The 24,399-nt window shown below is 39.0% G+C and overlaps 1 long non-coding RNA gene and 2 other non-coding genes across 3 annotated transcripts in view; all 3 read left to right on the forward strand.

The window, feature by feature from the left end:
* LOC114688710 overlaps positions 1–21,074 on the forward strand; it is a 122,119-nt gene extending 101,045 nt beyond the window's left edge. Inside the window, exon 7 of the long non-coding RNA XR_005089799.1 lies at positions 20,674–21,074. This is a non-coding gene — a long non-coding RNA (uncharacterized LOC114688710). The remainder of the gene's footprint in view (positions 1–20,673) is intronic.
* LOC114689048 lies at positions 19,323–19,388 on the forward strand. Its single transcript, XR_003733852.1, has one exon. It is a non-coding gene; the product is annotated as a small nucleolar RNA SNORD109A (small nucleolar RNA).
* Positions 21,075–22,370: 1,296 nt separating the features above from the next.
* On the forward strand, positions 22,371–22,436 carry LOC114689050. The gene has a single exon (XR_003733854.1). It is a non-coding gene; the product is annotated as a small nucleolar RNA SNORD109A (small nucleolar RNA).
* Positions 22,437–24,399: the final 1,963 nt, after the last annotated feature.

A 24,399-nucleotide genomic window follows, 5' to 3' on the forward strand; every position in this document is an offset into this window, starting at 1 on the left:
GGTCCCAGGAAGAGGACGGGTGCCAGTGAGCTGCACCAGTGGTCTCACAGCCCCATTGAGCGCAAAAGAACTCCTCATAGCCCCCGCATCTGGCCGCTACGGCCCGGCTCCTGCCATCTTTGGGGCAAACGTAAAAATCGGATTGGGCCAACCTGCACCGAGCGGTGGGGCTAACACACCCGGGGGCGGTCATGGTGGCAGGATTTGTACCATGGAATGTTCCACAAGGGCTCGTCCAAGTAACCGGGCCCCTGTTAGATCCAGGGAAGGTCTTGCAGTTAGGATAGTTATTTTTCTTGGTTCCATTTAGGGCACTTAATTCTATGGTGGGGATATCCCAAGAGTTGAGCCCTGCGGCTAGCTGGCAAAAATCGGGGGTAAGAGATGGCCACCATGAAAAGGGGGCATGATTGGCAGCCGTTTGCCAGACCGTTTCCCCAGTTTGTGAAATGACCTGCCAAGTGAGTTTTTTAATAGCATGGGGACTGGCCTGGGCCATAGAGATGGCGGGCAAAATTAAAAGAAAAAGAACAGCACAGAGACGAGTTTTCCAGATATCGGGACGCGCCGGAAGAACGATGAGGGCACTCATGGTCTTTTCTCCTTCCTCGGGCCGAAGGGGCACCTGCAAAAAAAAGAATCCATGTCTCAGGGCTAATTCCTGGACCCATAATCATTATTTACTGTTATGGGGCATTTTTTGTAGAGTAGGGTTTAATCAATCTTGTTGGTAACCAGCGGGCTCCATTTTCCTTGGAGTCATAGATGCATGCGGACCCTTTTCCCCAGATTAATACTGGGTCCGGGCCGCCCCATTTTCCAGTGATGGGATCTTTCCAAAGGACCTGGGCGTATCCCTGGCTGGTCTCTGGGTGCCAGTGTCGTTCGGCTGCAGATTTTCCCAAGCCATCCAAAGTTAGGAAGTTTAACACAAAGAGGGCATGGGCAAGCAACATCTTTTGGTTTCCCTTGATAGGGAACAAGGTTTCCTGAGAGCTGAGTTTATTGATGGTATTTTTTAGGGTTTGGTGAGCCCGTTCTATAATGCCTTGTCCCTGTGGATTATAGGGTATCCCAGTGACATGTTTTATCCCTAATTGTAAGCAGAATTGTTTAAACCTATTGCTGGTATACCCCGGGCCATTATCAGTTTTTATGCACTTTGGTTGTCCTAGCACAGTAAAAACGTGTAGCATATGATTGATGACGTCCTTAGTGGCCTCTCCGCTATGAGCAGAGGCGCTGATAAACCCACTGAAGGTATCGGTAGTGACATGTATGTATTTTAATTTTCCAAAGGAAGTGACATGGGTGACGTCCATCTGCCAAATCTGTCCTGGAACAAGTCCCCTAGGATTTACCCCATAATGGGGCTCGGGCAGAAATATCAGACAATTTTTACAGCTTTTGACAATTTCCCTAGCCTGTTCTCTAGTGATCGAGTACCTTTGTCTCAATGTCTGGGCATTAAGGTGGTGTAATCGGTGAGCTTCGCGGGCGGCTGTGATCTGGTCTTGCTCTAAAAGCAAGATCAGGGGGGTCCGCGTAGCAGCATCCGCAAGTTCGTTCCCCAGTGCTAAGGGTCCAGGCAAGCCCGTATGGGCACGAATGTGGCCAATAAAAAAGGGGAGTGACCTCTGTCGGATCAGCTTTTGTATCTTTGAGAACATTTCAAAGGTTGGAGTGTGGGGCTGGATCACCGGCACCATTTCTAAAACTTGCAAAGCTCCCACCACATATCGGCTGTCCGAATATAGGTTAAGGGGACGTGTCTCAAATGCTTCAAACACTGCCAGGGCAGCGTAAAGCTCCACTAATTGAGCCGAATTAAAGGGTGTTTTTATGACTCTTTTTTGTTGGTTATAGACATAGGCAGCCTGGCCGTTTATTGACCCATCTATAAATACCGTGCAGGCATTAGAGATTGGTTTTAGCTTAGTATTTTTAAGAAAAAGAAAAGGGGTAAAGGAAAAATACTGTAACAACTTATCACTAGGCATCTGGGTATCAAATTTTCCTGTGTAGGAGCAAGCAAGTGTAGCCCATTCTGGGTGATGGGTGGACAGCCATTCCAGGTTCTCTTTATCATATGGGATAATGGTAACATCAGGCTCCCTCCCAAAATATCTAGTTGAGGTTCTTATCCCCAACATCACCAATTGACACACTAACAGGGGATATAAGGGAAGGACTTTCCTTTTAGCAACCGGGAGGTGTACCCAAAGCAAGGGTACAGACTCTTGCCATAACAGGCCAGTAGGGGCAAACTCGGTGGAGAAGACCACCAAATGCAGGGGTAAGGTAGGAGAGAAAAACCCGATGTGTTGCCGGGTGATGGCTAATTCTACTTTCTCGAGTACCCTTTCCGCCTCCGCGGTGAGGTGCCAGGGAGAGAGAGGGTCGGGATCACCTTTAAGGATATCTTCCAGAGGGCTTACGTCTCCTTTTGTCATTTTTAGGTAAGGCCTTAACCATTGGATGTCGCCCAATAGCTTTTGAAAATCATTGAGGCAGAGCAGAGTATCTCTTCTGATTTGAATCTTTTGGGTATAGAGAAGCTCAGGATGAAGTTCAAACCCCAGAAACAGAAAGGGAAATTGTGTTTGAATTTTTTCCGGGGCAATATGAAACCCTCTATCTTGTAAGGCCTGTACCAAATTTTGTGCTACTAAATGTGTCCTTTCCATTGTCTCAGTGGCGATCAGCAAATCATCCATATAGTGGATAATATAGGCCTCAGGAAACTGTATTCTTATGGGGTCAATGGATTGGGCCACATATTTCTGACAAAGAGTGGGTGAATTGGCCATTCCTTGGGGCAGAACCTTCCACTGAAAACGTGGGTTTGGTCCAATCTGATTAGTGATGGGAACGGAAAAGGCAAATCTTTTACAATCAGCAGTATGAAGAGGAATAGAAAAAAAGCAATCTTTAATATCAATAACTATTTTGGCGTATCCTCTGGGGATGGCTACAGGCGAGGGTAACCCTGGTTGCAGCGCCCCCATGGGCATCATGGTTTTGTTAACTTCTCTAAGATCCTGTAGTAATCTCCATTTTCCAGTTCTTTTTTTAATGACAAAGATAGGAGTATTCCATGGGGAGGTAGAGGGTTCGAGGTGCCCTTGGTCTAACTGTTCCTGCACTAACTGAAGGGCAGCCTGGACCTTCTCTTGAGGCAAGGACCACTGGTCTATCCACACCGGGTCATCTGACTTCCATGTTATTTTTTCGGCGTGGCGTGCAGGGAGAGCAGTGGTCTTTAGGAAAAAAGGTCCGTAGAACCCGCACCTAGTCCTCTCTTATCTAATTTTGGTTTGGCAATAATAGGTTGTGTGGGTCCTTGCTCTCGCCTCCCTAGACCTTTTCCTGGTAAGAAACCTGTTTTTAACATCATTTGGGTCACTTTGTCATTGGGGCTCATCATGATGACCCCCATTTGGGTCATAATGTCACGGCCCCACAGATTGACTGGCAACCCCTCAACTACAAAAGGTTTCACGGTCCCCGAGTTTCCCTCGGGGTCCTTCCATTGTAATATTTTAGAGCTCTGAAGGGTGTTTTGTGTTTGTCCTATCCCTTTTAAATGGGTGGCTGTGGGCTCCAGAGGCCACGCGGCGGGCCAGTGTCCTCTGGAGATGACAGTAGCATCAGCGCCAGAATCCAAAAGGCCAAGGAAGGGTTTCCCATCTAACAAAAGTTTTAAAGTGGGTCTGCTTTCAGTCAGTTGCTGCACCCAGAATATATCGGAGGAGCCAGGATGGGAGGATCCACGGGAGCTACTTTTATGTTGAAATTTTTCGGTTACTGGGAGTGGTAAAGCCTGAGCTATTCGTTGACCCATGGGGATAGTGACTGGGCCTCGAGATGCTGAAGCCAGGAATTTTATTTCTCCATGGTAGTCACCATCGACTATGGATGGGGTGACTGTGAGCCCTTGTATCGAACTGGAAGCTCGGCCAACGACAAGGAAAAACGTGCCGGGCGGGGGAGGACCGAAAGCTCCAGTCTCTATCACCACCGTTCCTTCTTCAGGAGTTATAATTCGGGTGGTGGAGGAACAGAGGTCCAATCCTGCGCTGCCTGGAGTGGCTCTGGACAGACTTGAGCAAGGTGGGTTAGGCTGCCTTGGGGGCGCGTACTCCCCGGCTGTTGGTGGCTGGTAAAGGGATTGTTGGTCCTTGATTGGAACGGGGCTGATCTTGGTAGAGGAGGGCCCCGAATCGGGGCCCTCAGCCCGTTTCCCGGGACCGCAGTCAAAAGTTGGCCAGTACTATCATAACTGGAGTGGCCTTTTTCCGCCCAGTGTCGTCCCCGTTTGCATCGGGGGCATGAGGTCGGGACCGGTCCCTGGGGGTCTGAGCCAGAGGAAGGAGTTCCGGGGTCGGGGCCAGTGGGGCAGTTGCGGGCAAAATGCCCTGGGGCTCCACATTTGAAACAATTTCTAGTTCTCCCTAATCCGTTCGCCCCGGGTTGGAGGACTGCACCTATGGCAAGACTGATGGATTTTGAAATTTTGTGTTCAAAAGAGTCAACTTCATTACACAGCTTGATCATGCCATTGAGGTCTATCGCTTTAGTTTTTCCCCTTAAGGCGGCCCTGCAGGCTGCGTTAGCATTTTCTAAGGCCAATTGTTTGACCATGATGTTTTCTGTACCATCTTCTCCCAAAATTCGCTCAGCAGCTTCCAATAGTCTGGCTACAAATTGAGCATAAGGCTCATTGGCTCCTTGAATTATTTTCGACAGGGAAGTGCTGGCTGACCCCATGGAGGGGATAGCTCGCCAAGCCGCTAAGGCGGCCTGGGAAGTTTGCACCAGGAGTCCCGCTGGTAGGCCCCTTTGTTTATCCTCAGCGGCAAAGTTGCCTCGCCCTGTCAGCTTATCTAAAGACCAGGAGGCCATCTGTGGGCTCTTTTTGTTCAACGCAGCCTGTGTCTCAGCCCTATCTATAAATTCAGCTTTCCAAGTCAGGTACTGACTACGAGTCAAGACCGATTGGGCAATTCTGTTCCATTCCTGAGGGAGGAGATTGCCCCCTTGCCCAAGTCCTTCCAAGACAGAAATTGTGAATGGGGCGTTGATCCCATAATTTTTTACAGCTGAGTGTAAATCCTTTAAATGTTTAAGTTTTAATTTTTTGAAAACCTGAGAACCCTGGGAGCTGGGACTGCCTCCTTTGTTGACCGGGGCGCTAACTGGCTGTTCTAGAAGGCTTTCTGCCTCTTCCTCTGAGCCCGAGGCCTCATCATCATTTTCCTCATTACTTTCCTCTTCATCCTCGTTCTCCTGGCCTTCCTGATTCTGAGACGAATCTGGTTGTTCCTCTGTCTCCTCAGTGCTCTGTGTCTGTTCTATTTCTCCTGTATTCCGGGAGCGACCAGCTGAGCGTGTCATTATGGGGAAAGCGAGGGATACAGTAGGAGTTCGCTTTCCTATAACCCTTTTTTTTGTATCTAGTTTTGGGGGTGATGCCGTCTCAGTAAGATCGGCCTGTAAGGTCTGAATCTGTTGAGTGAGTTCCTTAAGTTCTCTTTTTAATGAAAGGACCTCTTTTAATTCGCCAATTTGGCCAAGGAGAGATTCCTTAGTGGCCATCAGATCCTGAAGCCCAGGTAGCAGCAGAGCAGAAGGGGCGAAATTAAGTGGGGAAGGAGCATAGGGGGATGGGAAGTGCCATCGCAAAACGTTTTGTTTTTTGGCAGCCGGGAAGCCCCCTGCAAGGGTCATCAGGCTCTGTGACTCAGGTGGGTCATATCTTTCTTTCTCATAACGGGCTGCCTCTTCCTCAAAGCTGGCAGCCAAAGCTGGATCCAACCAATCCTTATCTTTATTTTTATGAAGGATGGGATATAGAGACTTAACAGGGGAAGGAGGTTTAATTAGAGGGGTTTTTAGGTCGTTCTCCAAAACAGGCTCATCCAACAAAGGAATTGGGGAGCCATCTCGTCCACCCGTTTTGATAACGAGGCCAGGATTACTTTTATTTTTTTCATTGGTTATATTTTTCTTATTTAAATCTGCTGCGAGGGGTCCTTTGATCTTTTGTTCAATGTGATTTGTGACAACCTCACTCTTACCATCTTCTGGGATGGACACATCGTTTAATAGGTCCTCAGCAAGTGCCAGAAGGTGTGACACCCTACTATCTTTTTCTGAATCTTTTAAAACATCTCTGATTACTCCATAGAAACTAGAGAATGCATCGGGGACGTTCTCTCCGTCCTTAAGCAAGTTATTGATATCTTTTCCAACTTTATTCCACGTCAAAGGGTGGATGCCCGGGCCATTTATAACCAGCCAGGGACATTTTTCTTCCACAAAACAGAAAAACTTAATTAAATCTTTTTTCTTTACTCTTATTCCCCTCTCCCTGAGATTATTCTTCATTTCCTTAATGAAGAGAGCCTCTTTAGAGAGCACTTTACCCATTGATTAGTGAACAGCACTTACCTCAAGGCTGCCCGCGGCGCACGAGTGATGCTGTTGGGGCACCTCTACCCTAGTGAGTCTGGCCAGACCGCGTTTTCTCTTTGCCGTCCAGTAGTGATCCGCCGTGCCTCGAGCCCCACGTTCGGGCGCCACTTGACCCGTCCAGCAGGCCAGGTTATTCGAGGGTCTCGAGGAGGGACCACCTGTGAATCAATGGGGGGCGAGAGGGAAAGGAGACCAAGCGCGTGAAGAAAGACAAAGTCAGTCTGAGTTGCGTCAAGGTCTCTCTTTATTGACTGGTGTTAGAGCTTATAAACAGGGCTTCAGGTAGGGAGGGGGAGCAGGAGTGAGGAGAGGACAAAGAAAATTCCTAAGGAGGGTCAGCAGGAGGTCGCTTTGGTCCCAGGCCCCTGCAGCTAGCTGATTTAAAGAGGTTTATTTAATCCTACATTCCTAGGTTAGACTAAAAGCCTCTTATTTACACGAGGCTTGATAAATCGTGGCAGGTAACACAAGGTTCAAGACACAGCTGTCCAGATTCGGTCTCCAACAGGGTCCTGTGGAGGTCTCTGGTCTGGATGAGAGCTCCTGGCCAGATGGGAGCTGGGGGCTAGTATCTAAGTCACAGGAAGTGGCTGGGGGTGTAGATTGCAGGGTCTGCCAGGAGGTTTTGGGAAAGGGGAAGCTTCCCACTGGGGCCCTGCCTGATGACCAGAAACTGGGGCCAAGTTGGGCAGGTGTTCCCCAGAATGGCTGGTGCCCAGGGATGGGACCTAGGGGCAGGCCTCCCTGGGTATGACACTCACCTCTGGTCCTGATGGGAGCTCTGGGCTGGTTTTGTGGATTAATTTAAGGAGTATTGTCATTATCTCTTCTTTGAAATTCTGACTTCTATGCTAAAGCCAACTGGTCCTGGTTTCTTTTTTTTTCTTTTATTTAGTTAGTAGACTTTTCATGACTTCTTCTGTTTCACTAGGGGTTATAGGTCTATTAAAACTGTTTATCTGATCTTGATTTAATTTTTGTATGTGCTACCTATGAAGAAAATTGGCCATTTCTTTTTGATCTTTCAATTTTGTGAAATACAGGTTTTTGCAGTATGACCTAATAATTCTCTGGATTTCCTCAGTGTCTTTTGCTATGTCCCCCTTTTCATTTCTGATTTTGTTAATTTGGATATTTTCTCTCTGCATGTTGGTTAGTTTGGATAAAGGTTTGTCTAACTTGTTGATTTTTCTCACAGAACCAACTCTTTGTTTCATTGATTCTTTGTATTGTTCTCATTGTTTCTAGTTTGTTGATATGAGCCCTCACTTTGATTATTTCCTGCCCTCTTACTCATGCTGTTCTAGGCCTTTCAGGTATGCTGTTATGTTACGAGTCTGACATTTCTCCAAATGTTTTATGTAGGCACTCAGTTCTATGAGCTTTCCTCTTAGCACTCTTTTCATAGTGTCACATAAGTTTTAGTATGTTGTGAATTAGTTTTCATTGAAATATAGGAAGTCTTTAATTTCTTTCTTTATTTCTTCTGTGATTCCATGGTAATTCATTTGAGAGTTGTTGAGTTCCCATGAGTTTGTAGGCTTTCTGTAGTTTGTGTTGTTTTTGAATTCTAACTATAACCCATGGTGATCCCATAAGATACAGGGACTTATTACAATATTTTTATAACTGTTGAAATTTTATTTGTGCCTGAGTATGTGGTCTTAGAGAAAGTTCCATGAGGTGCTGAGAAGAAGGTATATTCTTTCTTCTTAGCACTCCTGACATAGTGTCCTATAAGTTAGGGTATGTTTTCTCTCATTTTTCTTGAAATATAGGAAGTCTTTAATGTGTTTCTATATTTCTTCCATGAATCAGTAGTAATTCAGTTGAGAGCTGTTGAGTTGCCATGAGTTTGTTGTCTAACTATAACCCATGGTGATCTGAAAAAATAGAGAAGGTTATTCCATTTTTTGTATCTGTTAAGATTTACTTTGTGCCTGTGTATATGGTCAGTTTTAGAGAAGGTTCCATGAAGTGCTGAGAAGAAGGTCTATTGTTTTGTATTTGGATAAAATGTTCTGTAGATGTCTGTTAAATTCATTTGAGTCATAATATCTGTTAGTTCCCTTACTTTGCTGTTAAGTTTCTGTCTGGCAGAGCTGTCCATTGGTGAGTATGAGGTATTAAAGTCTCCCGCTATTAATGTGTGGGGTTTGGTATGTGATTTAAGCTTCAGTAATGTTTCTTTTATAAATGTGGGTGCCTTTGTATTCAGGGCATAACGGTTCAGAATTGAGACTTTATCTTGATAGGATTTTCTGTGATGAATATACAATGTCTTTCTCCATGTCTTTTGATTAATTTGAATTTGAAGTTTATTTTATTATATATTAGAATAGCTAAACCAGCCTATTTGTTACATCTATTTGATTGGAAAATCTTTCCCAAACATTTTACTCTGAGGTAATTTCTGTCCATGAGGTTGAGGTGTGTTTATTTTATGCAGCAAAGGACAGATCCTGTTTCTTATCCATTCTGTTAGCCTATGTCTTTTTATAGGCAATTTGAGTTAATTGATAATAAAGGTTATTAATGACCATTGATTGAAGTGTGAATCTAATTGATCTTATCAATAAAAGTCAAGAGTCATACATCAAGGTAGAAACCTGAAATATCAGTGTAGCAGGGGAGCAGCCACAGTGGTTTTTTACCTCTAAAGTTTCTCTAAATAAAAGGGCTGTAATTCCCTGTGCCCCACATTACTATTTCCTGTTTCCTCTCCATCTACAATCATCCAAACTTCTATGTTTAATTTTGGTCGAGTGGCTGGCCCCACCCTTTGACTCCAAGCAAGTTTTATTTGTTATAATACAATCAAAATATCACCCAACATTTCCCCCTTATTATCTAAATAAAGAGTGAAGATTTTAACTAGCAAAATAAAACTATATACAGTAAGTTCAATAAATTTATACAAAAATATACAGGTACGAATTACATTAACAATGTCCAGTATATTTGCATTTGGCAAATTCAGAGAAACATTTCATTAACTATCCTATCTTGGTGAGTCCAAAATATTGTACATAGTTCACTTTCTATCCTAACTTGTATGACCAACTCAAGGATAACCTTTTATGTCTTTCAACCTTATACACTTGACAGCTCTTTTGTAAGTGTTTTTTGTAAGTTTTATGACAAGGAAAACTATAATTATAGCTATCTAGTCTTCAGTTACATCAGAGACCTGAGAGGATATAATATTACCTGTGTAAACAGGAAGTGCAGAGCAAACAACTTCCAAAATTAAGAAATAACAGAAGCAGTTGGCTGCCTGGACAGTCACCCATGGTATTTCTGTAATGTTGGTGCTTCTATCTTTGGCATGCAGGCCTAGAATATCTGACATATTTTTCTATAAAGTAGGATTTTTGAATGACTATCTCACCTTGTCTTGGCAAATTTCGGCAAGTTCTTTTTTGTGTGTCCTGCTTGTCTAATTTGGACAACATACTATCAGCAGTCAAGCAAAGGCAGTTTCTTGACTAGGGGCTAACTTTTGCCACAAAGCAATTTCCACATGCAGTTTTTTTGATGCCCTTCATCTTCTCTGAAGTAGATTTGTGCCACCAGGAGGAGAAAGTCTGACTGTCATAAAAAATAACTTTATATTATTAAAATTTCTTAAATGCCATATTCTGTAGATATCTGAAATGTGTGAAGACCACCTGTCTACCTAAATTGTATCTCTATTTGACCTTGAAAACATATGTAACATGACCAAAAATTTGATTATAATTGGTGACTAACTACTAACCTGCATTTCTTTATTTTCCTAAATAGGATATAATAATAATTTTGAAGGACTAGAAATTTACATTACATTGTTAAAAAAGCTGTATAGGTACAATACCTTAAACAAGAGTAGAAATGTAGGTACATTAACTTCTAACGAAAATAACCTTAAATTTTTATCAATATAAAAAATATCTTAAACAAGAGTATAAATCTATATCCAGTATCACAAAAACAACCTCAAATTTCTGTCACTATACAAAAATCCATATCAATGTAAAATATTTAAGATTAGTATTGGCTTTTTTGGTTTAAAGGTAGAATCAATAATCTATCATTTTATCCTATTTCTATATACCCCTTCATCTTTTTAGAACAAGATCCCTGCAACTAATGACCTTTGTTCAGGTTTTTTTCTTGATAATTACCAATAACAACTTGACGCCAAACCCACTAAATGATGACAGGTATCCATAACCTACTGAACAACCAAAAACTGCCCACCCAACTCTTGGTAATGTGTGTATTGTGTTCTTAAAATTACTTCCTGTTTTCTGGAGGCAATGGCATATTTAGGGAACCCTGAAAAAAATTAGGATAATTATCAAGTCCTGGAAGAGCTAGCTGTATCATGTATTGTCCCTGCTTTGGGAATGGGAAACTGCGGGGCTTATCTCAAGTCCTAGCTATAGTAATCAATGATGTTGGGCTATCTCAGCTAGCTACCTTGAAATTTCCTGAGCAGATTGTAGTCCCAAAATGAACTTTGGGTGGTGATTGTCATCTTATTGTTGTTACCACAATCCTGGTGGAATTATTGTGGGGCCCCATCCTCCTTTTGGAGACTTCATGCATCACTGTTAGGAATGGTCATGGTTCACTGCAGAAAACTTAAACATTTTAAATGTCATATGCAACAGATCTCAAAGAAGTTAAAGGACCATAATTTCTTATGTGCACCTAGAGTACAAAAACTTTATTGCTAATTACCTGATAAAGACTTAAAGCCAAAATCATATACAGAAAGCTAGATGAAGCCTTATTGTAAAATTAGTACTCTATATAATCATTAATATTATAATAAAATTTTAAATATATATATCTTATACATTTTGAGGTAATATTTATACCTCAAGAAAAGTTTTAAAGAATCAAAATAAAACCAAAGAATTATGAGATTAATGGTATTAGAATAGTCTCTTCATTTTGATTTTTCTTTTGTCCCATACCAGGTGGCTTTTCTGACATTAGACAGAGATTTTGGATTTTCTTTTAACAAGCATGCTTGAGTTTAGAGAAGAAGAGTCATGCTCCAACTCCAAAAACTTCTTTAAAATTTAATTCAACTGGGAGTACAAAAATACCATTTTCATTATATTTGTGTAAAGAACAACAGAAACAAATATTTGAGAAGATTTATGAAATTTTATCCTGCTGGAAATGTGATATGCCAATAGCCAATAGGCTAACTTTTTCTCTTGGGACATTTTCTCTGGATGATTCATCATTTTTCTTCTGATGTCTCACTTGTCCAGTGCTCTTCAGATTCTTTAGTTGTATGCCTTTAAACTTCTAGAAAGACAAAAACAAAACCCTTCCCAAATCCTGACTTTGTAGTGTTTCCTTTTTGACAAGTTATTTCTAATCAAATGAAAAACATTTTTTAGTCTTATAAATTAGTTTTGACTGAATGGTTATGCTATTTGGCGAAATATCACTCACTGTTTCTAATTAAGAGGTCTCTCTTATTCAAATCTAATATTTTTAAGTTTTGAGGATATCTCCTGTGGAAACAAAAGCAAGACCTCTTCCCCAATTTAACACATATCCTGGTTTCCATTCTGAGGTCAGCACATTTTAAAGTATACAGGCTGATTTATTTCAGCAGTTTTTTCTATCATCCAATGTATCTCTGCAGCTACTGTTCCTTTCTCATTAGCATTTAGAAAATTTAAAATTAATAAAGCATTGTGCAATCTTTGGGGGTCTTTATTACCCCTTTCTGTTTATGAAGCTTATCTTTCAGAGTTACATTAGAGCCTGTAGGATTGTGTGGTATACTTGTAACATGCTTTATGTTGTAATATGCAAAAAACTGTTTCATTTTACTAGAGAAATATGCTCAGCATTGCCAGTCTTAATTTGTACCACTATCCCCATGATGGTCATAACCTCTAACAAATATGTAATTACAGAATCCTACTTTTCAGAACTCAAAGCAGTTGACCATTGAAATCCTGAATATGTATCTATGGTATGGTGTACATATTTTGATTTTCCTGACTCTGCAAAATGAAATGCATCCATTTGCAATATTTCATTTTTCTTGAGGACCCTTTGTGTTACTTCTTGCAGGTAGTGTAGTTTGATTATACAAAGAACACGTAGGACATTTCCTTATTATTTTCTTGGCTTGTTACCAAGTGATGGAAAAATCTTTTATCAAACCCTTGCTATTAACATGATGTTTCTTATGAAAATCTGAGGCTTCTAGCATATTTACTACCAATAGTTGATGAATTTTATCATTATTTTGTGCTAGAGGGACTGGTAGATGCGTATGAGATCTGATATGTGTTATGTATAAGGGATGATTTTTATTTCTGATTATTTCTTGTAATTGAACAAGTAACAAACTCCATTCCGAGTCATCTAGAATAAATTCAGCAGTTCCAATACAATTTTTTCTGCATATTGAGTGTCAGTAACTATATTAAGAGGTTCTGGAAAATCTAATTATACCATGAGAATAGCATGTAATTCTTACTTTTGAGTATAATCAGAAGTGCTTTGAATCAATTTACTTAAATTTTCTGACTTATAACCTGCTTTTCCTTATTTGTTGACATAACTATAAAATGAAGGGGCTCCAGAAATTGTTGCTCCCCATTCAATGTGAGAAAGGATCCAGTTAGTTTTCTTTATAAACTGAATTATCTTGCTTTTGGTATATTTGTTGTTAATATCTATCCCCAAATTACTGCAAGCTCTTTGCCAATGTCCATTTTCTTCCAATAAAGAGGAAATTTCAGCATTAGTAAAAGGAACCACAAGTTCTGCTAGCTCTATTCCTGCTAATTGACAAAGTCTTAATTTTGCTTTTAGAATCAACTCAGAAACCCTTTCTACATAGGTCTTTAATTTTTTAATCTGTGTGGTAAAAATATCAATTCTAAGATATTATCTTCTCTCTGCATTAAAATTTCTGTATGAGAAATCTAGAAGGTAAAATAACTAGAATACAATCAAGCTCTGGATCCAAAATATTCACATGAATATCCTGCAATTCCTTTTCTACCAAAGATAATTCTCTCTACATATCAGGTGATAATTTTGATGGAATATTTAAATCCTTATCACATTGTAAAGTTTGAAATAAATCACTTAGTTCTTCAGTGGTAAATCCAGTTATTGACCATAGCCAGTTAATATTTCCCAGAAATTTTTAAAAATCATTGAGAGTTCATAATTAATCTCTCCTGATTCATACTTTCTTTGGGTTAATTTTTATAAACCTATATTATAACCTAGGTAATTAATTGAATCCCCTCTTTTTATTTTTTCAGCAGCAATTTGTAATCCTCCAAAAGGTTAATTTTTCTTTAGTTCCTCAACATTTTCTCTAAGGTATCTACATTTAAATTAGCTATTATGATATCATCCATATAATGGTAAATCATAGATTAAGGAAACTGTACAAGAAACATTTCCAGCAGCTGTTGTTCAAAATATTGGCGCAGGGTGGGCTGTTTAGCATCTTTTGTGGGAGAACTTTCCACTGATATATTTTAACAGCTGAGAATTATTATTGGTAGGGACTGTGAAGGCAATTTTTTCTCTATCCTGTTCTTGTAAAGGTATATTGAAGAAACATTCTTTTAAATCAGTCACTATAGTAGACCATCGTTTGAATAATAGAGAAGGCAAGGGAATTCCGGGCTTCTAAAAAGCCCATCAGTTGAATTATTTTATTTACAGCTCTTAGATCTGTTACCATTCTCCATTTTCCAGATTTCTTTTTAAAGACAAATATAGGAGAATTCCAAGGACTGGTCTATTTTCCAGTATGTTGAACTCCTGTACCAGATGTTCTAAGGCCTGTAGTTTTTCTGATGGCAAAGGTTGATGGCTCCACCCAGACAGGTTTGTCAGTTAACCATTTTAAAGGTAGGGCTGTTGGTACCTTTGAAAGATCAGCAGGCATTGTGGCCTGTATATGTACAACCTAAACAGCAGGTGTTGTGGCCTGTTTATGTACAACCTGAACAGTTGTTGACTGTTTTCTGTAATACATTTTAGTGTTTTTTTCCAGAAACATACATTAGTTTATGGTTTGTTTCTGAGATTGGAGGAATGTTAATCTGATTATTCCCTTGGTGTAACAAATTATGCCCCCATAAATTTATTGTTATGTTAGCCACATATGGCTTTAATTTTCCTGTTGTCCTTTGGGCTCTATAAATTTGACCCATTTTGTGCTTTGTTTTACCTGAGATAAAGTTCCAATCCCTGAAAGTTAAACATTTACCTCCTGAAGCGGCCAATTTGGATGTAAGATTCTGGTCCAATTATTGTTATATCTGTCCTTATGTCCATCCACATGACCCTCAAATACGGTGTCATTTACTCATAATTTTATCTTTGGTCTTTGATGATTTATGGAAGTTTGCCAAAATATTTGTTTTATGGTTTCTTCTGCAATGTTTGTTTTTATTTTCTAAAGCTGTTCTATCATTCAGAGCAGTATGGGTTTTTACAATAGGGATTAAGTCCTTTAATTGTTATGGGGAGAAATTTTCCCCATGGTGACAGGAATGGATTAAACCATTCATTGGTCCAATGCTGGCCTTTGCTGCACCTTCTGCATACTCCAGAAGGCTAGGGCCTTCTGTTTGAGTCATCTGTAGGAAAAAAAAAAACATTGTTTCTAGGAATACCCTGCCTACAAGATCTTTTTAGATGGCCTTATTTACTACAATTAAAACATTTGACATTTTGATATTTTTTTTCAAGCCTTTGGAAATCAACTCTCCTATTCAAGCATCATCATGGTTATGAGATTTAATGTTGACTGTGTGTTGGATTCATTCCCTTATGGGTGCTGCTCTTATTTTTAAAGGCTGAATTACCCTTTGCATTGTGAATTAGCATTTTCAAAAGTCAAAGGTTCAAGTAATATTCATCTATCTTCTGGATTTGATATCCTTTTATTTACAGCTGAAGTCAATCTTTGCAAAAATTTATTGAAGGCTTCTTTTGGGCCTTGTATAGTTTTAATAAATGAGTTAGTCCTCTTTCCTGATTCTTTTTTTTTTTTTTTTTTTTTTTTTTTTTTTTTTTTTTTTTGGTTTTTCGAGACAGGGTTTCTCTGTGTAGCTTTGCGCCTTTTCCTGGAACTCACTCTGTAGCCCAGGCTGGCCTCGAACTCACAGAGATCCGCCTGGCTCTGCCTCCCGAGTGCTGGGATTAAAGGCATGTGCCACCACCGCCCGGCTCTCTTTCCTGATTCTTGAATTTTGTCCTAAGTATTCAAAGCTGCTCTATGGCATAGGGACAAAGTGTGATAATCAAATGTAATCTGTCTTTCCACATCAGCATAATGGCCCCAACCAAGGATTTCATCTTGCAAAATCTTGTAACCTCTAACTCTACCTTGCCGTTCTATGTGCCTAGCTCCATCTCTCCAACAATTGTTATACTATATTTGAGGACAACTTCTCAATACTGATTTAATTAGATCTTTCTCGTCTTTTGAAATCATTCTGTCCTAAGTAAACCATGGATTTAATATCTGCTTCACAAAAGGTGAGTGGATGCCATATGAAACTTTTGCTTTCTTTACATTTCTATCGGTTCTCATTTAACTTCTGAATAGCCTTGATGATGTCTGTCATCTGGTTGTCATTCTTGAATTGAAGCTGGATAAATTAAGGTTGGTTTCCTAATATCTTACGGTCACTCCCCTTCAGTTTCATAATGCCATGGTATGGTAACTTCTGCTCTAAATACCTCTGTCTATGTGTGAATATTTTTCTTAGTCTTATTAGTCTGTCTTTCTGAGTATTTTATCTTATTAGTCAATGTTTTGTATTTGGCACTGATATCAAACAATATTTTTAGGGATAAAATAATAATTACCAAATTTATAATTGACATCATGTAAATCCCAACTAAGTTAACTATCCCTTCATTTAATTGTTCCATTTTCAAACCATCCGTTGTAGAAGTATACAGAGATGTAAATCCATGCATCATAATGTTTATCATTTTTAATTTTGGGAAAAACCTCTTCAACCTCGTCTCTCCCTACCTTTTATCTAATTCACCCCCTTTAAAAGTTATAATTGTCTCTGCAAATCTGCTGACAATGATTGTGCAGTGTGAGGCTACCTGTTTCTGCATAGCATGTATGAGAACAGCTGCCACTGATTGCATGTCAACAGCCTGAACAGGGATTCACAGAGAAGCTCAAAACCCATGGGGAAAAGAGGCCAAAGAGTAAGCCATCTGAAAGGCATGCATGGAGAACATATGAAAGCAGCATATGTGATAAGCAGATGGGAAGTGAAAGCATAGAGATGCTTAGGCAGAGCTGGCAGGTGGTAAGGGGCTAACTCCAGCAGCATTTGGAACCCAGGTACCTGTGGAGTTTAGGGAGATTGCTGTGGAGAGGCTGCAACAGAAAAATCCCAGACTCACTCAGAGGGCGTACAGAAGAAAAGGAAAATCCAGCCACCAACATGGTGATTCTGCTAGGTGCAGTTCCCACATGCAGCCCCAGCAGGTTCCAGCAGCTGCAAAGACCCAGGCAAGCAGCTATCTGATGAATTCACCATCTGAGTAGGGTGCCAGATGAAATGTTAATGTAACTAATCTTATCAATAAAAAACCAAGAGTCAGATATTGGGGTAAAATCCTGAAAGATCAGAAAAGCAGGGGAGCAGACATAGCTGCTTCCTCACTCTCCAGTTCCTCAGTCCCAAAGGACCAGAATCCCCTCTCTGCCCCACCTTACTACTTCCTGTCTCCTTTCTGTCTCCAATCCTCCAAATGTCTATGGTTAATTTTGGTCCCCTAGTGGCTGGCTCCACCCTCTGACTCCAAGCAAGCTTTTTATGTCAGAACACAATTATAATATCACACTACATGTGATTGTTAACTCCTGTTATTTTATAGTTTTGTTGTTGTTGATAGTGTGTATAGGTTTCCCTTCTTTGGGTATTGCTCATGTGAGATTACCTATTGCTTGTGTTTTTGTAGGTGCAGCTAACATCCCTGGGCTGGAGTTTTCTTTCTAGTACTTTCTGTATGACTATATTTGTGGATAGGTATTGTTTAAATCTTGTTATATCATGGAATATCTTGTTTTCTCTATCTATGGTCACTGAAAGTTTTTCTGTGTATAGTAGTCTAGGCTGGCATCTGTGGTCTCTTAGTGTCTGCAAAATGTCTCTCCAGGTACTTCTGTCTTTTAGAGTCTCCATTAAGAAGTCATATTTAATTCTGATAGGTCTGCTTCATATATTACTTGGTCCTTTTCCTTGGCAGCTCTTAATATTCTTTCTTTATTCTGTATGTTCAGTGCTTTGACTACTATGTGGTGAGGGGGCTTTTTGTTTGATCCAGTCTACTTGGTGCTCTGTACACTTCTTGTATATTCATCAGCATGCACTTCTTTTGGTTGGGGACTTTTTTATAATTTTTTTGAATATATTTTCTGTAACTTTGAGCTGTAATTCTTCTCCTTCTGTACATCTTATTCTTAGGGTTGGTCTTTTTTATGGTGTTCCAGATTTCCTGAATGTTTTCTGTTAAGAATTTTTTGGATTTAATATTCTCTTTGACAGATGAATCTATTTATTCTATTGTATCTTCAGTGCCTAAGATTCTCTCTGCAATCTCTTGTATTTTGCTTGAGGTGCTTGCATCTGTAGTTCCTGTTCCCTTACCCAGATTTTCCATTACCTCAGTTTTTATTTTTCTTTATTGCCTCTATTTCAATGTTCAAGACTTGACCTGCTTGACCTGTTTGATTGTTTTTCCTTATCTCTCTTTAAGGGATTTATTGCTTTCTTCTAATTTTTTTGTCTTTTCCTAGATTTCTTAAAGGTAATTTTTCCATTTCCTCTTTAAGAGCCTTTATCATCTTTGTAAAGTCATTTTAAGCACATTTTCTTCTGCTTCATCTGCTTTGGATTGTTCAGGTCTTGTTGTTGTGGGACCAATGGGTTTGGGTAATGCGATATTTCCCTTCATGTTGTTGAATGTATTCTTAGACTGGCATTTATATATCTGTTCTTCCAACTGGTGCAAGTGATGCTTGTGCATATAAGAACTGCTGTCCTTTCAATTGGTGTGGGTGGCACTTGTGTTTATAGGGTCTGCTGATGTTGCCAGAGAGGGTTGTCCTTGAGGATTATGATGGGGTAGGTGTGGTTGGGTGGGATAGTGAATCTTGTGGGAACAAAGTCCAGTTGGTGGCAGCAGTTGTGGAAGAGCTTGCCTGCAGATCTCTCACTGGATGGCAGGCTGCTAGGGACTGCACCAGAGCAGTAGAGTTCCCCCAGAGTTTGTGTGAGGAATCAGCCACCTTGCCGGGCCATGGATTGTGAGGTAGAGGGTCACAGGATGCCCCCTGGGGTTTATGGTCTAGAGATTGGTCAGTTTAGCTGGGAGACCAGTTACTCACCTGTTCTTCCAATTGGTGTAGGTGGTACTTGTCCCTATATGGGCCGCTGATGTTGCAGGGAATGTTTGGCCAAGGCAAGGAAGACAGGATAGTTGGAGGTGGGTGTCAGAGTGGGTCTTGTAGGAACACAGACCAGTGGGTCACAGCAGTGGTGATACAGTCTGCCCACAGTTCTCTCATCTGCTGGCTGGCTACTGGAATCTGCCAAAATAGAGTATTTTGATATCACATTTATTTCAGATTTGAATTAAGGAACAAAAATTCTTATGCATGCTGATTCACATTCAATACCTCTGTTCAGAGACTGAAAAACATGTTTCTACACAATTAGGTTCTTCATTTTCAAGGCCAATGAGACAAACTTTATATGGTTTTTCCCGGCTGTGGAAATACTCATGTATTGAGAGAGGGCTTATCTGGATCAATGATGAGAACACCTGTCTGAGGATGCTGAGTGACCCATGTCAATGGGAATCTGAGGTCCAGATATGAAATCTTCTAATGAGACCAATTAGGGTTTCAAACCCTGATTTATACTCTTCAGTTTTTATGGATGGCATATAACTGTACAATCTGGCTTTAAGATCTTAGATTTTGAGAGTGTTTTGATAGTGTCCCAAATGTACCATAATTTCTGTGTCATTCCTTCCAAACTGAACAGCACTGTAATTAGTAGTATAGCATATTGTGTATTTAACTGAGTGATAAGTGCAGGTATTTAAGGGGTGGACTCAAAAGAGGGCATGCACTGAAAAATTCATTTTCTAGATCACTAGCATTCTCAACAGAATATCACTTTCCTTTATCAGACAAAATGCAAGGAAAAGAAAGTAGGGCTCACTGCTGTTATTACTGAGCATATTACAGTATTGTGTTCTCTGTCTCTACCCCCTTTTCAATCTTAAGTGATTCATCAATGTTTGACTCTTAAGTTAAATGTGAAAGAAAAGGTTTAAGATTCCTGAGAGAAAACAGAATGATTGCAAACACAAATAAAAGTATCTTACAGGAGTATAGAATACTTTGTTCTAGATGAAGAATGATGTATAATATTCACAATAAGAAATTTTCAAATGTATTCAAGATTGCTACCCAATTATCACTCTTTCTGCATAAAATGCCTTAATTTTTGATAAACAAACACAGCTCACAGAATATGATTCAACAAATCTTTACTATCATATGAATGAATACATTACCACATGACCTTGGATCCTAACTGATCATGAAGGCAGATCTTCTATTTCATCTAATATACTATAATATAGTTCATGAGTTGTCAAGAAGTATAGCAACACAGAACAAACCTAGTATGTGATATGCCTTAAGGTAACCACAGTAATTAAAGAAGAAAAATTCAAAGTGTTCCCAGGAATATTATGGTTTGGTTCAAGTGTACACTCTCATGTTCATATTCAACATTGTATTGAACCTTCTATGAAAACCAGAAAACAGATGAAAAATATCAAAGGAATATGCCTGATATGCATTCTGTCCTTGAATGCAACTTCCACTAGTCTCTTTGAGAGGTAACATATCTGACTCTTATAGTATTGTTCATTGCCTATTTATTGATTGTTTCAGAGGAAAGAATTAAGAATGAAAAAGTGTCTGCAAGAACATTCAATGCCATGAAATGAATTCAGCTCTCTTGATGATTGTTGGGAAGATTTTATGTACTTGCATTTAAGGCAGAGGAAGTGGGATATTATATACCCCTTTCTTGAACGTTTTTCTTTCTGATATATTTTATTTATATTTTGTTGCAGGTTATCAAGGAGGGCTGCTTATACTTCTGGAAAGACAGATAAGCAATGATGCTGTTACTGTTGATCTTTCTGTGTTCTAGGATTAGGCATTTCATAAAATTATTGTCTGTGAGATCATCAGCTAAATAGTATTTTTATTATGTCACTCTTTTGACTGTTTTACTTTAATTCTTTCCTTAAATATCAATTTCCCCATTTCATGACTCTATTATGGTAGGCCTCAAATTTTGAATACCTGATGAAAGATAATGAAATTTTAGCAAAATAATTATCAATGCCTGCATCTTTGTTGATTATAAATAAGTCCAGTGAGGTGTAGCATGCAGTAAAATGACTATAGTATCAAGTTCAAATGGAAGACTTTCTTTTTAGCGTTTTAATGTAGAGATTTAAATATAAAACATTACCAGATTCCCTATCTCACTTTTTTAAAGATCCCAGCATTAATATAATATTTTTATACTGACAGGTCTGGTGCTCAGATGATGAGTATGAGCTCATAGACCTGTACAGGGTATAGGATACTAGAGCACAATCATACTTAGGATTTTGACCTGTCAGAGTTTCATATATGCAAATTTTCAGGATGCAACCTTTGTAATTTCACTACTTTGTAAAGAATATACCATGTTACAATACCATGTTATAAAAATGTTTCTTGAAATATTTCCTCAGAAAAATTTTAAGTAGTCTTTCTTCATACAACTAAAGTAACAAGTACATCTCATGTAAGACATTCAATATGAAAGAAATACTTGGCAAAATACTATAGGTCCATCTTGGACAAATTATGATTTTTTGTGTTTTGTTTTGTATTGGTTTTGGTTTTTTGAGATAGGGATTTTCTGTGTAACAGTCCTGGTTGTCATGAAACTTGCTCTGTAGACCTAGCTTGCCTCAAAGTCAGAGATCTATCTGCCTCTGCCCCTAAGTGCTTGGAATAAAGGTATGCACCACCACACTTGGTTAAATTATGAAGAATAAGTTTTATGTCCAACCATTTGCAATTTAGAAAGCCTTAAACTTGCAACTATGTAATTGCTAGAGAAAAAATATCTCTGGAATTAATGATACAGAGGCAATGAATCGAGGCATAAAACACAAACAGCAAGATGCTCCCCCACCCCGGCAAGTTCTTAGTGATATTAACTTGAATTGATGTAGGAATGCTTCTGGTTTATGTCCTGAAAGGAGAATAGGAAACATGAGGGATGGGATGGACAGAGAACACAGATTTCAAAATTGAGCTCAGTATTGACAATTGGAGGGTGAACTGGAAATTCACAGAAACCTACCAAACAAGTTATTTATGAATATGAACATGAAAATGCATCAACTTAGTATGATAATGAAAGGATCTTTTGTGAGATCCTATACATTTTTCATATCATTGACAATACTTTCATTTATATCCAGAAAAGCAGTATTAAGAAAGAAATTAAACTTAAATTAACTTTTTATTTTTGCCACATTTTTATTAGTAAAAGTCACACAATACAGCATTTGATATCTTATTTATTTCTCATTTGTGTTAGCCAACAGATTATAATTGATTATTCTGACTGTTTCAGTACCTCTGTTAAAGACTGACAACATTCCCTCTGAACAATCATGTTCTTGTTTCTCAAAGTTAAGGATACAAGCTTTCTGATGTTTTACCTGCAGTGGAAATATTCATGTTGAGAGAAGGCTTGTCTGTATCAATGATAAGAACAATTGTCTGAGGATGCAGAAAGACTCATGCCAATAGCAATATGGGGTCCAAATACAAGGTCCTCTTAAGACCAAAGAGGTTTCCAGAGCTGGACTAGCACTTTTCAGTTTTGACAGATGACAGGTAACATTGCAAACTGGCTTTAGGACCCTATATTTTGAAGAAATGGTCATTTTTACAGTGCCCCAAATGTTCCCTAATACTTGTTTAGTTGCTTTTAATCCAAGCAACACTGTAAATAATCATATAGTCTAGACAGGATAGAATCAAAAGAGGTGTACACAGTGGAAAAAATTTATAACAGCACATTACCACTGTCACCAGAATCCTGATTTCCTATATAAAGTAAACTGCAAAGAAGAGATTGGAGGGCTCACTGCTTTGATTACTGAGTGATTTTGAGGACTCTATATTTCCTTTTTCTTCATCAATTATGCTTCATAAAGTTTAGGATATTGAGTATGGTGTTAGGTACATTTGGTACAGATCTATTGACAGTGAATTTGTGTAGGTTCAGGGAAGCAGAATTATCTCTCAATGTTAATGGTCATCTTATTGTCCATGACACCAGATCAAGAGAATTTCAGAATTTGCTCAATTTAGCAATCCTTCCTTCATGTCACATTGTCTTTTTCAAATAATTCTATTTAATTGAGGCTCATTGGAGCTATTTCTCATGAACCAGCATGTTTGATGTGAGTGGGTCATGTTCTTTACATTATGTATTATTATTTGCAAGCTTATTATATTTAACAAAGTTTTCCTGATTCCAAACATAAACAATATCCTACTTCCACAACCTCATGAACCTGACACATAACATAAGAAAATGAACTTCTGAAGAAGAAATGATGTAAGAAGATACACATGGAACATGGTTAATAAAAGAGACACATAATGTTTCTGAACACAAAAAATTCAAGAATCACATGGATTCTTTTCAGAGTATCACAGGAACATCAAAGTTCAATTGAAGCCAATATATTTAACATTTTACCCTGCAATAGTGAAGAAAATAATGCTAAGAAAATAATGGGATGGATAAAAAAGAACATATATGCAAAGCAAATTCTGGTGTAAGAAAAAAATAGAATAGAGTGCTTTGCCCCAGATGAGTAGTGATATGTATTATTCTCAATAGGAACGTGTCAAAAGAAATCAAGATTGGAACTCATATTTCATTCATTGTGTGTAAAAATGCTTTAACTTAAGATAAGCAATTATGGTTCACAGAAGATAAATCAACAAATCTTTAGTGAAGACAATTTCCACTACCCTTTCTGAGAGACAAAGCCTCTGTCTCTTCTTGAATTGTTCAATGGACTTTGAAAGACTACTTTAGAGGAAGCAATTAGAAAGGAAATAAGCCCTTGAAAACAGGTGCAATGTTAAGAAAGAAAATGAACTCCCCTGGTTCTTTATAAGAAGTTTGTATGTGCTCAGATATGTGCAGGGTATGATGTGTGAGGCAGAGGAAGTTGGAAATTACCTCACTTTTCCAAGGCACATTTTCATTCTTGATATAATTTATTTGTATTCTTATATTTGGTGGCACAATAAAAGCCTTGAAGACTACTTCTACTCTGGAATAACAGGTAAGCAATGTCTCTGACTCTGTGTTCCAAGACTGGGTTTTCTAGAAACTATGCCCCTGTGATTTTAGAAGTTCAATTAATATGATTTTCATGTTATTACTCTCTTGATCATTTTTTATATTCTCTGACTATTTTTTATTGTTTTTCAAGCCTTTTGTATTCTAGTTATCATAGTGTAGAATAACTGATAAAACTCAAGACACACCAAGCTAATGTGACCAATTCTTGTATCCTTGTTGACTTTATTCATTTATTTATTTATTTATTTATTTATTTATTTATTTATTTGGTTTTCTGAGACAGGGTTTCTCTGTGTAGCTTTGTGCCTTTCCTGGAACTCACTTGGTAGCCCAGGCTGGCCTCGAACTCACAGAGATCCGACTACCTCTGCCTCCCGAGTGCTGGGATTAAAGGCGT

This window comes from Peromyscus leucopus, chromosome 1 (genome assembly GCF_004664715.2).
Source record: "Peromyscus leucopus breed LL Stock chromosome 1, UCI_PerLeu_2.1, whole genome shotgun sequence".
In the NCBI taxonomy this organism is placed as follows: Eukaryota; Metazoa; Chordata; class Mammalia; order Rodentia; family Cricetidae; genus Peromyscus; species Peromyscus leucopus.